At 37.4% G+C, this 12,415-nt stretch overlaps 1 long non-coding RNA gene across 10 annotated transcripts in view; it reads left to right on the forward strand.

The window, feature by feature from the left end:
- The first annotated feature begins 6,211 nt into the window (after positions 1–6,211).
- LOC118971023 (uncharacterized) overlaps positions 6,212–12,415 on the forward strand; it is a 64,594-nt gene continuing 58,390 nt past the window's right edge. For 4 of the 10 annotated variants that reach the window (XR_012128383.1, XR_012128375.1, XR_012128379.1 and 1 more), the window contains exon 1: positions 6,224–6,591. This is a non-coding gene — a long non-coding RNA (uncharacterized lncRNA). Of the gene's footprint in view, positions 6,592–12,415 lie in introns of all 10 variants that reach the window. The other 6 variants (XR_012128377.1, XR_012128382.1, XR_012128378.1 and 3 more) reach the window with 4 other exon arrangements.

The following is a 12,415-nucleotide window of genomic DNA, read 5'->3' on the forward strand; positions in this document are numbered from 1 at the left end:
TAATTGTATAATCCAACCTGGCTGACAATCAAGAACCTGTCTATATATCAGGTGGTTGGATTAAAATCTCCATCTCACTAAAATAAATCCAGTTCAAAGGCTTTAAATAATTTATACAAGGACACATAGGTGGTAAGAAGCACAGAGTAATTTGAATATGTACCTGCCCCAAATCTAAGCCCAGCCAGTACATTTCTCCACCTGTGCAAACCTTCATTGGGAAGATGACAGAAAATTAGCAAAGCAGCTCACAAATTCACCTGTCCATCAAGTCAAAGTACAGAAGATGGAGGGCCAACATTTGTGTTTATGGGGATGCAAGTGGATTGGAGATGAGGTGTTCATGTAGAGTAAGTAAGTGGAAGAGGTGAGAGGAAATTGACTTGGCCCAGGGAAATCTAACCGGCTTGGGAGTGAGAATTGTGAGTGACTTAAAGACTGCAGGGACCTCTAACTAGTAATTTCTAGTAATTTGTACTTCATCCCACCTTTATTTCTTGTCCAAAGGGAGGGAAAAGGTCTTGAAGCTTCCGAGTAGGAGGGAGAAGAAAGGAAGAGCTGGTGGGAGGTGAAGCCAAGGTTAGTTTCCTTCCTGACCTCACCCACGTTCTCCCACTCTTCCTGTCTGTGCCCAGCTGCTGCCTGGGCAGAGGCTGCTCAAGAGAGCTGGTTTCAAGTAGGCTTCATAGGCAAATAGAGATGTAAAATGGAGCAAAAAGTCCCGGGTGAATCTTAGGGAGTCTGTGTCTGGGATTTCCTAGGAAGCAGTTGCCCACTCCTTGCCATCTAGGGGCTGCCATATAGGGGCAGCCACAGGAGCTTCCTGTGTGGTAGGCGTCCCTTCACAGGTAAGTGAATGAGACAATATGAGCTTAATCTTATTTGCCTAGCAGAATATGGATGTTTTTGATTCTACGATTTTCTGACTCTTTAAACCCCAACTGGTGTCTGACGATTCAATTCTATTCTGACACTACTCAGTTAACACTGGACTCCACAGTCTAAGGGCTGAGTCCTAAAGAGTGTTTCCAGTTTAGATGCCAGTTACAGGTGTCTGATACCTCCCACACTTCTGTCTGACTTGGCTATAAATTCAGGAGTTCCCACAATCCCCTCCTCACATGGGATAATTCCCTAGGATGACTCAGGAAAGCACTTTACATAGTATTAGCAGTTTATTATAAAGGATACAACTCAAGAAGAGCCAAAACAGAACAGATGCACAGGGCAGGGTATGGGGAAGGGATGTGGAGCTTCCATGCTCTCTCTGGGCATGCCACCCTCCCAGCAGCTGGACGCTCTCTAAGTCCTATTGTTCAGGAGTTTCTATGAAAGTTTCATTATGTAGGCATGATTGATTGAATCACTGGTCACTGGTGACTGAGCTCCATCTCGAGCCACCATTCTATGCCCAGAGGTCAGAGCGTGGGGTCGAAATTTCCAACCCTCTAATCATGTTTTGGGAGAGCAACCCCTATCCTGAAGCTATCTAGGAGCTCACAAGGGTCATCTCATTAACTTAAACTCGGGTATGGTTGAAGGAGGTTGTTATGAGTATCAGAAGACACTCCTATCACTTGGGAAATTCCAAGAGTTTTAGGATCTCTATGCCAGAAACCAGGGACCAAGACTAAATATAAATTTCCCAATTATACCACAATTACATGTTTTGATATGAAAAACTGAACTTTTTAAGGGGGTGACTTTTCTTTGTTACATTGGAATAAGTCATTTGGCTCATTCTAGGGTAATCCGATCTCCCCCCCTGCACAAAAACAAAAACAAAAATGAAGTCCAAACAGACAGACCAACCAGCCAGGACCTGCTGTTCTTAGTAAAAGCTCTCTCATCCTTAGGAAGGGCTGCCATGCCCTGGGGCAGCTAACACCAAGGCTGGAGGCCCGAAGTTCAAAGGCAGGGTGCCTGCAGGATTAGTTCCTTCTGAGGGCTCCGAGGGGGCTTCTGTCCCAAGCCTCTCTCCACGGCTGGTACCTGACCCTGTTGACTCTTGTTGTCATCTTTGCCTCTGCTCTACCTTATATCTCTGTACAAATTTCCTGTTTATCTAAGAATAGCAGTCACATTGGACAGCCCTCCCTAATAACCTTTTTTTTACTTGATTAGCTCTATAAAGGATCTATCTCCACATAACGTTGCATTCTGAGATACCAGATGTTAGAACTTTAAATATGAATTTTGGGGGAACACAATCAGCCCAAATTGCCTCTTAATATGAATCAATCACTAAGGACTCTTAAGGGGATTTTGGGTAGAGGCATAAATGGGACTTGTTATAGACTAAGTATTTGTGTCCACACAGTGTGGACATTCTAAGGAGAAAGCACCATAGTTATGTCTTGCTCTGGGAAGGCCCTACTTGTACACACCAACTGCCAAGCCTTGTTACCTGTTCTTGGCTGTATGCCCCTTGAGACTATCCTGCACAGTTTGAGACTATCCTTCCACATCCCCTGTTATTCAGTCATCGATTTGGCCTTAGTGTTTTACATCAATTCCACCCACATTTCCAGGATATGTTAGAATAGAGTAATCCTCAGCAGTTTATTTCCCAAATTCTGGTATCTTCCAATCTGGAACAAATCTGTTCTGTTTCTGTTGTGTTTAGCAACAATAGTCTATTTCTATCCAATGCCCAGAGCACATTCCAGCCCAACAAAATCAGAATTTGATTGTGGGACCCTGTTTTTTTAAGCTCTCCAGGTGATTCTACAACACAAAGTACCGCTGATCTGGAAAAGCAACATGATGAATGGCAGGGGGAAGGTTTGGCTTTGCTACTCCAAGTACAAGATGCATTTACATTTCCCAAAAACAAATGTTAAGTCTCAGAGATGGTACAACCTAAATACATATCGTGACAAAGAAAAATTTTCCTAATTGCAAAATAATTTGAACAATTGCCCCTGCCCATGGTGAATGTAACGTCTTACTTCATTATGAAAAGAAGTTGTAGCTTCTCTTTGTTAATTGGATTCCTGTTTATAGACTGTGTCTTGATGGCTTTTGGTACATGAGAAGAAAAATAAGTTCAGAAGTAGCTACCCTTAATTCTACCCTTAGCTGCACAAAAAGTTTGCTGAGGTTTTAAAATTAAAATCTCTTCATTACTTTTTTTCTATTTAAAAGAGACTTTTGAATTAAATCATACATACATAATTTAAAGGGGTAAATCATTCCAGAACCATTTACTGAGAACACAGCACCTTCACATACCTCATCTCATTTCCTTCTCCACAGCAAAACATTTTTATTATTTGCTGCTGTTTTTACAAGTGCTGCTTTGTAGATAACTTCATTGCCATCTTTCCCTCTCCTAACTGAGCCCTGGGGCTCTATGTGTATCTCACGTTGGTTAAGTGATAGATTCAGTAAGTTGAGTAACTTAGCCAAATTTTGATCATAGCTTTCATTCTTTGTGTTGCATTGTTTTTCTTGTGGGGGTTCTTATATAAATGATTATTTTTCTTTTTCTCTTCCTATTCTTCTCCTAGCTTTTTTTGTCTAGGTATTGTGCTGCTTCCTTTTAAAAAAATACTGTGGTAAATATTTCACAATACACAAAATTAACTGCTTTGAAGTACATGATTCAGTGGCATTTAGTACATTCACAGAGTTGTGTAGCCATTACCACTGTCTAGTTCTAAAACATTTTCATTATCCTAGAAGGAAACCCCTTACCCACTAAGCCATCTCATTACTTTTTGGTAAGAGCAAATATTTATTGTTACTTATTCCTGTGTAACAAATGACTCTGAAGTATAGCAGCTTTAATAATCATTTAGTATCTCATAGTTCCTGGGGGTCAGAAATCTACACACAGCTTAGACTTCAGCTCAAGATTTCTCATAGGCTATAACCAAAATGTCAGGGTTTATAGTCATGTTAAAGGTGGACTGGGAGAGGGTCCATTTCCAAGGTCACTCACATGTCTGTTGGCAGGATTCAGTTCCCTGCAGGCTGTTGGACTGAAGGCCTCAGTCTCTTTCCATGTAGGTGTCTCCACAGGGAATCTCACATCATGGCAGATGGCTCCATCAAGACAAGCAAGTGGGAGGATAATGGGGCACTCAGAGAGCAGGAGCTAGCAAACCAGAGGCCAAGTGCCAAACAGAGAGAGAAAAACAAAGAGATCTTGCAAGATGGAAGTCAGAGTCTTTTTGTAACCAATTTAAAAGTGACATCCCATCACTTTATCTATACTCTGTTTGCAAAAAGCAGTCACTAGATCCACCACACAGAGAAAGGGAAGTGTTACACAAGGGCATGAGTTACTGCTGCGTCAGCGGGTGGGGATCACCGGGGACCATCTCCGAGGCTGCCTACCATATTTGGTGTGGCTTTCTCTGGATATTTTGAGCTTGAAAATGGTGGTAGTTTGAAGACCTATTATCCAATTGTGAGTAATCTTTGGTAATTAAGGAGTGATTTTACTTTTAACATTGCATATCTAGAAGACATTGCATTAACTTAAAAGAAATAAAACTTATACAGGCAAAATTTATAACAATTAAGACAGAACACAATAAAATTTTGAATATATGTACCTTACACATGAAAAAGGCAGGCAGGCAGAGTTGAACAATTATACTCCGGTGCCCAAATCTATATATTCATAAATCTATATTGTAGATATGAGGTATGGAGCAAAATTATATTGAAAAGTAAGAAGGGGAAAGATCAATGTTGGCTGCAGCAAACTTGAAAAATATCTTACTTAAAGCAGAGTGAACACCATGGTGAGATTTAAAAACATTATTTAAGCAACAGGAATCTGGCAATATTTACCGTGAGGAAGATAATATTTTGTGAGTTTTCCCAGCTGTTTTGAGAACTGTCAGAAGAGTATGATGTCTTTGAGTTTCCTTTAAGGCAAAGGTGGAATCTCAGTGTGGACAGTTTCCTAAGGTTCTAAGTTTTGTGTTCTGGATTCCCCCTCTAACTAGCTATGTAACTTAAGGCATATTACTCAGTGTCTTTAATTCTTCATTTCCTTATCTGTAAACAGGGATACTCTAGTATATATCCCATAGAGCTAACAGGATGATAAACTAGTAGATAGATTCTATTCTATTCTATTTGCTTACATTAAACTAGGGCTGTGGGATGGGAACATTATGGGATAAGTTTTGGCTTCACACTAAGAATCATCATCACAGTTTAGAGCAGGACCTGACACACTATGGCAGGTAGGATTTCACCCATGGCCTCTTTTTTCTTTTTTTCCCAGTTTTATTGAAAAACAATTGAAACATTGAGAAATAATCACTATATAACTTCAAGGTATACAGCGTGATGGATTTACATACATTGTGAAATGATGACCTTAATAGGTTTAGTTAACCTTCATCAAATCATGTAGATACAATAAAAAGAAAAGGAAAAAAATCTCCTTGTAGTAAGAACTCTTAGGGTCTATTCTCTTACAACTTTCCTGTGTATCATACAGCAGTGTTAACTATAGTCATCATGCTGTACACTTACTTCCCTAGTACTTATTTCTTAACACTGGACATTTGCATCTTTTGACTACCTTCCTCCAATTTGCTTTCTCCCCACCCCCAGCCTGTGATAACAATAAGTCTGATTTATTTTTCTGTGAGTTTGGTGTTTATTTTTAAAATTAGATTCCACGTATAAGTAAGATCCTATATACTATTTGTCTTTTTCTGTCTGACTTATTTCACTTAGCATAATGCCTTCAAGCTTCATCCATTTGTTGTAAATGGTAGTATTTCCTCATTTGTATGGGCTGAATGATACTCCTTTGTGTGTGTGTGTGTGTGTGTGTGTGTGTGTGTGTGTGTGTGTGTACACGTAACACAATTTCTTTATCCATTCATCCATAAGTGAACACTTAGGTTGTTTCCATGTCTTAGCTATTGTAAATAATGCTGCTGTGAACATGGGGGTACAGATATCTTTTTGAGTAATGTTTTTGTTTCTTTGGGATATATTCCGAGAAGTGGAATTGCTAGAACCTATGGTAGCTGTATTTTTAGTTGAGAAACCTCCATACTGTTTTCATGGCCTGTTTTGTATGGGCTGTCTTAGTTTGGGCTGCTATAACAGAATACCATAGATTGGATATCTTAAGTAATAAACAGTTTTGAGTCTAGGATATGCAAGATGAAGGTGCCAGCAGATCTGGTGTCTGGTTAGGGCCCATTTCCTGGTTTTTAGATAGTCATCTTCTTTTATACCCTCATATGGAGGAAAGAAGAGAGAGAGAGAAGAAAAAAAGCAAGCTCTCTTGTATCTCTTCTTATAAGGGCAAAAATGCAGACTCCACAGTTTATGACTCTACCCTCATGACCTAATTACCTTCCAAAGCCCTACCTTCAAATACCATTGCACTGAAGGATAGGATTTCAACATATGAATTTTGGGGAGACATAAACATTGAATCCATAGTAGATTATAAGGTTTGAACAGTTTTTATACTTTCAGAGGATTATTGAAGAAACAGCAGCAGCAGCTTGGAGCAAAGGAGACTGCTCTAAGCCAAAAGCACTTAATGTCTGTCCTTCACCAAGACAGGTCTGCCAAGCCCTGGACAGCTTTCTCAGAATGGTATGTTGTCCTAGGGGAGTGGGTTTCCTCTGCCTAAGAGTTTCCTAGCAGTGCTTAAGAAGGAAATAGAATCTCTCTTCAATGGTATAGAAAGAATTCAAATCTGAGAGAATGAAGAAATAACTTATGAAATATCCTTCAACCATAAGATACTATTAGTTTTTGCTTGCCCATTCCATATTTTAACAGCTCTGGTTGTTATAAATTCTTCTTTATATTAAAGAAATTGTTTTGTTTTGTTTTTCAATAAATTCTATCAATTGCTGCTCTCTTTTCTGCACTTCATTCTTCATTGCTCTGTGTTTTAGAGTGTTTGTCAGAAGGATGTTTGGAGAATTAAGGCTGAGACCATTTCTGATATCTTGAAACTATGAGTCCATTTTTTATTGCAAAGTGTTGGAAAGCCATACCGTTGATAACAGTGAAGAGACAAAGGAAGATGAGCCAATCTTCCTATTAATAATAAGAAAAATAACTGCAGGAAGGAAATATTGACTTGGACTTATTTAGATTTTCAGCCTGACAGATGGCACCAAGACATATTATAATCATAGTAGGAAACATCTGCCAGCCATCTATGCTCAGGCCATATACACATACATAAATATATACACACACATATATATTCTCATTATATATATATTATATACAATCATATATATATATAAGATCATGTATATAATATATGTATCCTTATTTAAACCTCACAAAAACACTATGAGGTACAAATTATCACAACAGTAACTGAATACAACAACAAAATATCTATATACAATAAGGTAGGTATTATTATTATCCCCATATTACAAATGGGAAAATGAAGCTTAGAAACATTAAAAAACTTAGCTAAAGTCACATGAGAAAGCAAGTAGCAGGCTCCAGACTAAAAAGCCTAGGTAAGTCAGACTCTAAAGCCTCTTCTCTCACTGGCAATAGTGCCCAACATAAGGTTATCTCCTGTTTATGGCAGGTGTAAGTACTGTGACTACATACCACTGGTTCAAAACCTCTTTCCTTTCCCCCTCATAATAATATAAAATTCTATTGTTTCATTTTATATGTTTCCCTCCTTTAAGCTATAGGAGGGAGCAATTAAAACAGGTGAGTATTTTTTTAATGTTTATTTTGGATATCTAGTTCTGTGTGCATAGGGAAATAGGTTGGTATGAATTCCAACATTCTTTCTCTTTGGAAGTCTAGAAAAATGGTTTTCAGATCTCCAGAAAAGTGTAATGAATATTTTTAAAAGAAAATATTATCCTTGAGCTACCTGCATCTGTTATGTGTGGTAAGATTCCACATTCCTTCCTGCCTGTTTTTCTGCTGCCCCAAGAATTTGGTTTTTCTGCATTTCTTTGTTACTCAGAAGAAAGCCTATGTCTCTCTGTCTTTATTTCCTTTATGTTAAAAGTCATCAAGTCATGAAGAAGTTGGGTAGCATGTGCACAGGGAATGACCATTAAATCTTTAAAAAGATGATCTTCCAGAATCATCATGTGCACAACAGTGAAAAATGGTCCCAATGTAAGATGTACACATAGAAATGACATTTCCTTTTTTATTTTTCTTACCCAAGAGAAGTGAATTTGGCTAAAGAACAGAGAGACTCTTGGTCTGAGATTAGGGTCATGGAAGAAGGTTGAGACAGAGCAATTTTTAATTTTTGCCAGAGTTGGTAGTGAAAGTACAGAGGCTAGAATGCTGATGCCTCAGTGGGGGCATTTTTCCATCAACGAATGCAACTCTATGTGTTCTCCATAGGGTAGGAATAAACTAGGATCCAAATAGTCAAGGTGGGCTACATGTGATCCCAAGTCAGTTAATCAAACTAAGTCTTCCCAAAAGTTGGATCCTAAGGTAAGAATAATGACTCTATGTCATTCCAAAGGTGGCCCTGGGAAGAAGCTGCCCTCACCTCCTGGGAGCTCCAGGCTTTGGGCGGCAGAGCCAGCTGGGCTCATATTTGCTTGCTTTGACTTGAGGATGGGAAAAGCCTTTATTGACAGAACAAGTAAAACTATAGGAAATGAAGAAGTATAAGCGAATGAAAGTTATTACAGGAAAAGTGTGCATTGTACAAGAAAATACATCTTAAAGCAAGCATTGGTCATAATTGTTTAGTTTTTTTTAAATAAAAGATTTCCACCTCCCCATCTTTCTGACATACTTATTTTTGACAGTGCCTGTAAGGGATGGTGATGCTCCATCATATTTCGATGCAATGGCTTCTGTGTGTCTCTGGCTTTAGGAGATAATATCTGCTTGTGGCAGCCAGAAATGAAATGTGAATAAAGGAGATTATGAGCCAGTATACCCTCAAGTATTAAAATGCATGTGAATTAATTAAGTGTGACTAAAAGTTTTGAGAGAGATGAGATCTGATTTGGGTGAAAGATTAGCCCGAGCAATAGTGGGGATGAGATGGAAGTTTGCTACAGCAAATTCTTCCAATGTCACCATCCTTACTTCTAAATCCACATTCCATGGCCTTGCCTCTGAGTTACAAATTCAGTTAGCAGACTGTTGGGCTGCCAATTTGCTTAAAATGTATCAAGGTGTCTTTTTGAATATATTTTCTCTATCTCACATAACCTTCTTTTCCTAAAACCACTTTGCTTTATTAACATTTCTTAATCCCTTAATACAAAACCCTGGTATCACCTCTATTGAATCCCTCTCAGGCTGCTCAGCTTGGGATAATTGCATTCCTCCCAAACACTCCATGCAAATATGTATCTTGGCATTTACCATATGTTATTATAATTTCCTGTTTATATGTTTACCTCTTTGAACTACTCGTGGCTTTTTCTTCTCTTTGCAGAGAGAAATAAATAGTTTTGAAATTTTACAGATTGACCTAAGTCCCTTTTCTTAACAGGACTGGTTTCAGATAAACTAATACATGATCACATAACTGATTCTTGTTAAATTATCTAGGAAACCAGACAACAAAGGCCATATATTGTTTGATTGCATTTATATTAAATAACTAGAATAAGCAAATCCATTGAGACAGAAAACAGATTAGTGGTTGCAAAAGACTGAAGAAAAAGGGAAATGGGGAGTGATCACTTACTGAGGATGGGGTTTCTGCTTGGGAGTGTTAAAAATTTCCCTAACTAGGTGGAGGGGGTGGCTACACACATTGTAAACATTCTCAGTGTACTCTTTAAAATGGTTGCAATAGTAAATTTTATGTATGTTTTAACATAATAAAACAAAAACAAAAGAAAAAAAGCAAACAATAGTACAAACAACAAAAAAAGTAGTAAGCCCATTCCCATTGTCCCTGTACCTTACTAAATCTCCCGTCCACAATGTCCTGACTTCTTTGCCTCTCCAGATCCTGATTCCTGATGCTATGAGATGGATCTATAACCTACAGATTTACCATTATAATTTTCTTCTCTATCAAAGCCCCCATGATGGAAGTAAAAAGAGAAAGGGTTTTTATACAAGAAAGATGGGATTAAATATTACCAGAATCAGGTAAAAGTCCTTATCAGGCAAGACCAGAGACTGTGTTTCCTTCTTTCTAATATAACTCTTTTAATTTACAAAGTAATAACAGTAGTTTTTAAAAAAAGACAGGTGTATAAAGTAAAAAAGAAAAATCAGTTTAAACCATCCCCTCTGATGGAGACAAAGACATATATAAAACCAAATTAGGATTTTGTTTTCCTTTCTGGGCACACACACTACATTTCCCGCCTCTCTTGTGGTTAGTGGAAGGCCTGTGTTGGTGCGTTCTGGCCAATGGGGTGTTAGTGGACGTAATGTAATCCACTTCCAAGGCTGACTATAAAATCCCTGTGCAGTCATCATACTTTTTTCTTTCTGCTCTAATTTTGGAGATGAAGTAGAACCACAAGTTAGCAGAAACCTGGATCCGTATGTCACCACTTGGAAGATGAGCTGCCAAGGAGAGAGAGCCAGGCAATTGCATAAGACTGTGATGTGAATGAAAGGAAACTTAGATTATAACTGCATTAAGCTTCTAAGATTCAGGGCCTATTTGTTACTATAACACAACTCCTCCTGTTTCATTTACCTCTCAGTCTTACTCAACAGAGATAACTATGTAATCCAATTTTTCAAAGTATATAATCATTTCCATGTCATGTCTTCTTCCTATTCTGTTAAAGTAGATTGCATATGTAGGTGACCTACTTATGCTAGGAGCTATGTTCTTTCTTAAAACCAGCAAGGGAATCCCATCCCCCTTGCCAGGCATTTACTTGGAAATGTATGTGATATGACTCTGGACAAAAGGAAATGAGAGAAAGTCTAACAGGAGGTTTCTTAGAAAGTAGTTTCCATAGGTTACAAAAAAAGATGGCTGTTTGTCTTTCACTCAATATTGTTACAAAGCCTGGATTTGTGGTAGCAAATATTGGCAAATGGAGTTACTGTGAGAACAAAGTTTATATATCAAGCAGAGGAAGAAGATAGTAGTAACCATTGTTCTTGACAAGCAACGGCTCTCTATGACAAAATAGAGCCAATAAATTAACCAACAGTTGACATATTCTTCCATTAAATTTTTGGCACCTGAGATAATAAAAACCAATTTATAGAATTATCATTGTAATTAAATTTTGGGAAAAAAACATATCTAGAGCCCCTATCATAATGCCTAGCACACAGTGCTGAATAGTAAAGCTTTCTTATTTTTTAGCCACTTGGAAGTATTTTTCTGTTACTTGCAGCCAAAAGCATCCTAAGACATATTGATATTTAAGTTATTTCCAATGATTTTAATATTCCAAATAGTATTACAGCAAATATCCTTATCTATTTATCATTGATTATGTCCATAATTCTTTCTGAAGCTACATTTCTGGATCAAAGAGTAAAAGCTTCTAAATTTTTTAGATAATATTATATTTTCCTCCAAAAATATTGCCTTCCCTTTAGCTTTTAGGTTTGTCAATTATTACCCTATTTAATTCTGCTATTTAATTAGCTTTTAAGTTTGTCAGTTATTACTCTAATTTTGCTAATCTAATAAACAAAATAATATTTCATTAATTTACTTTCTGCTTCCTTTGTTATTGAGTTGAACATTATTTTTTATGTGCTTAGAGACTGTGGGGCTTTCATAGATTACTGAAATATTTTCATCATTTTTCATTGATATTTGTATTTTTCTTATTGCTTAATAGGATCTCTTTAAAAGAACAGGACTATTAACCCTTGCATTACAAACAGTTTCTTCCAGTTTGTTGTTTATCCTTGATTATGCTTATAACATCTATTCCCATATGGGAATTTAACAGTTTTGTCTCATCACTTTCCTCACTCTTAAATTGAATGCCTTCCCCATTTTTATATCTTAAAACCCCAGATGGTGTTCTTCTCAGTGGTATTTTCAAGGACCAAGTAATCTTTAAAGTGTAAATAACCTAAATTTTAAATGATTGAGAGAATATTTAGAGGGCTAGGATATATGGACAAATACTTCTTAAATCACTTGATGTAGATAATTGATTTTCCTATGATGATACCTGAGAGGCTGTATGCTTTTGTTGAGTGCTTGCTGTGTGCTAGGCATTAAAATAGGGGCTCTAGATATGTTTTTTTACCCAAAATTTAATTCTCATGATAATTCTGTAAATTGGTTTTTATTATTACTACTTCAAAAGAAGCAAGGTTAATAGTCTGCCAGGGTCACATAGCCAATAAAGATTAAATCTGTGTTGTAAGTCCAGGTCTTCTTAGCTTCTAAACATTGCCCTTGGCCAAGATGCTATACTGACTGAAGGAGAGAGATCCTGGATAAATAATGCAAAATAAATATAATTCATACTTTCCCTTTTTATAG

Source organism: Manis javanica, chromosome 2 (assembly GCF_040802235.1).
Source record: "Manis javanica isolate MJ-LG chromosome 2, MJ_LKY, whole genome shotgun sequence".
NCBI classification, from domain to species: Eukaryota; Metazoa; Chordata; class Mammalia; order Pholidota; family Manidae; genus Manis; species Manis javanica.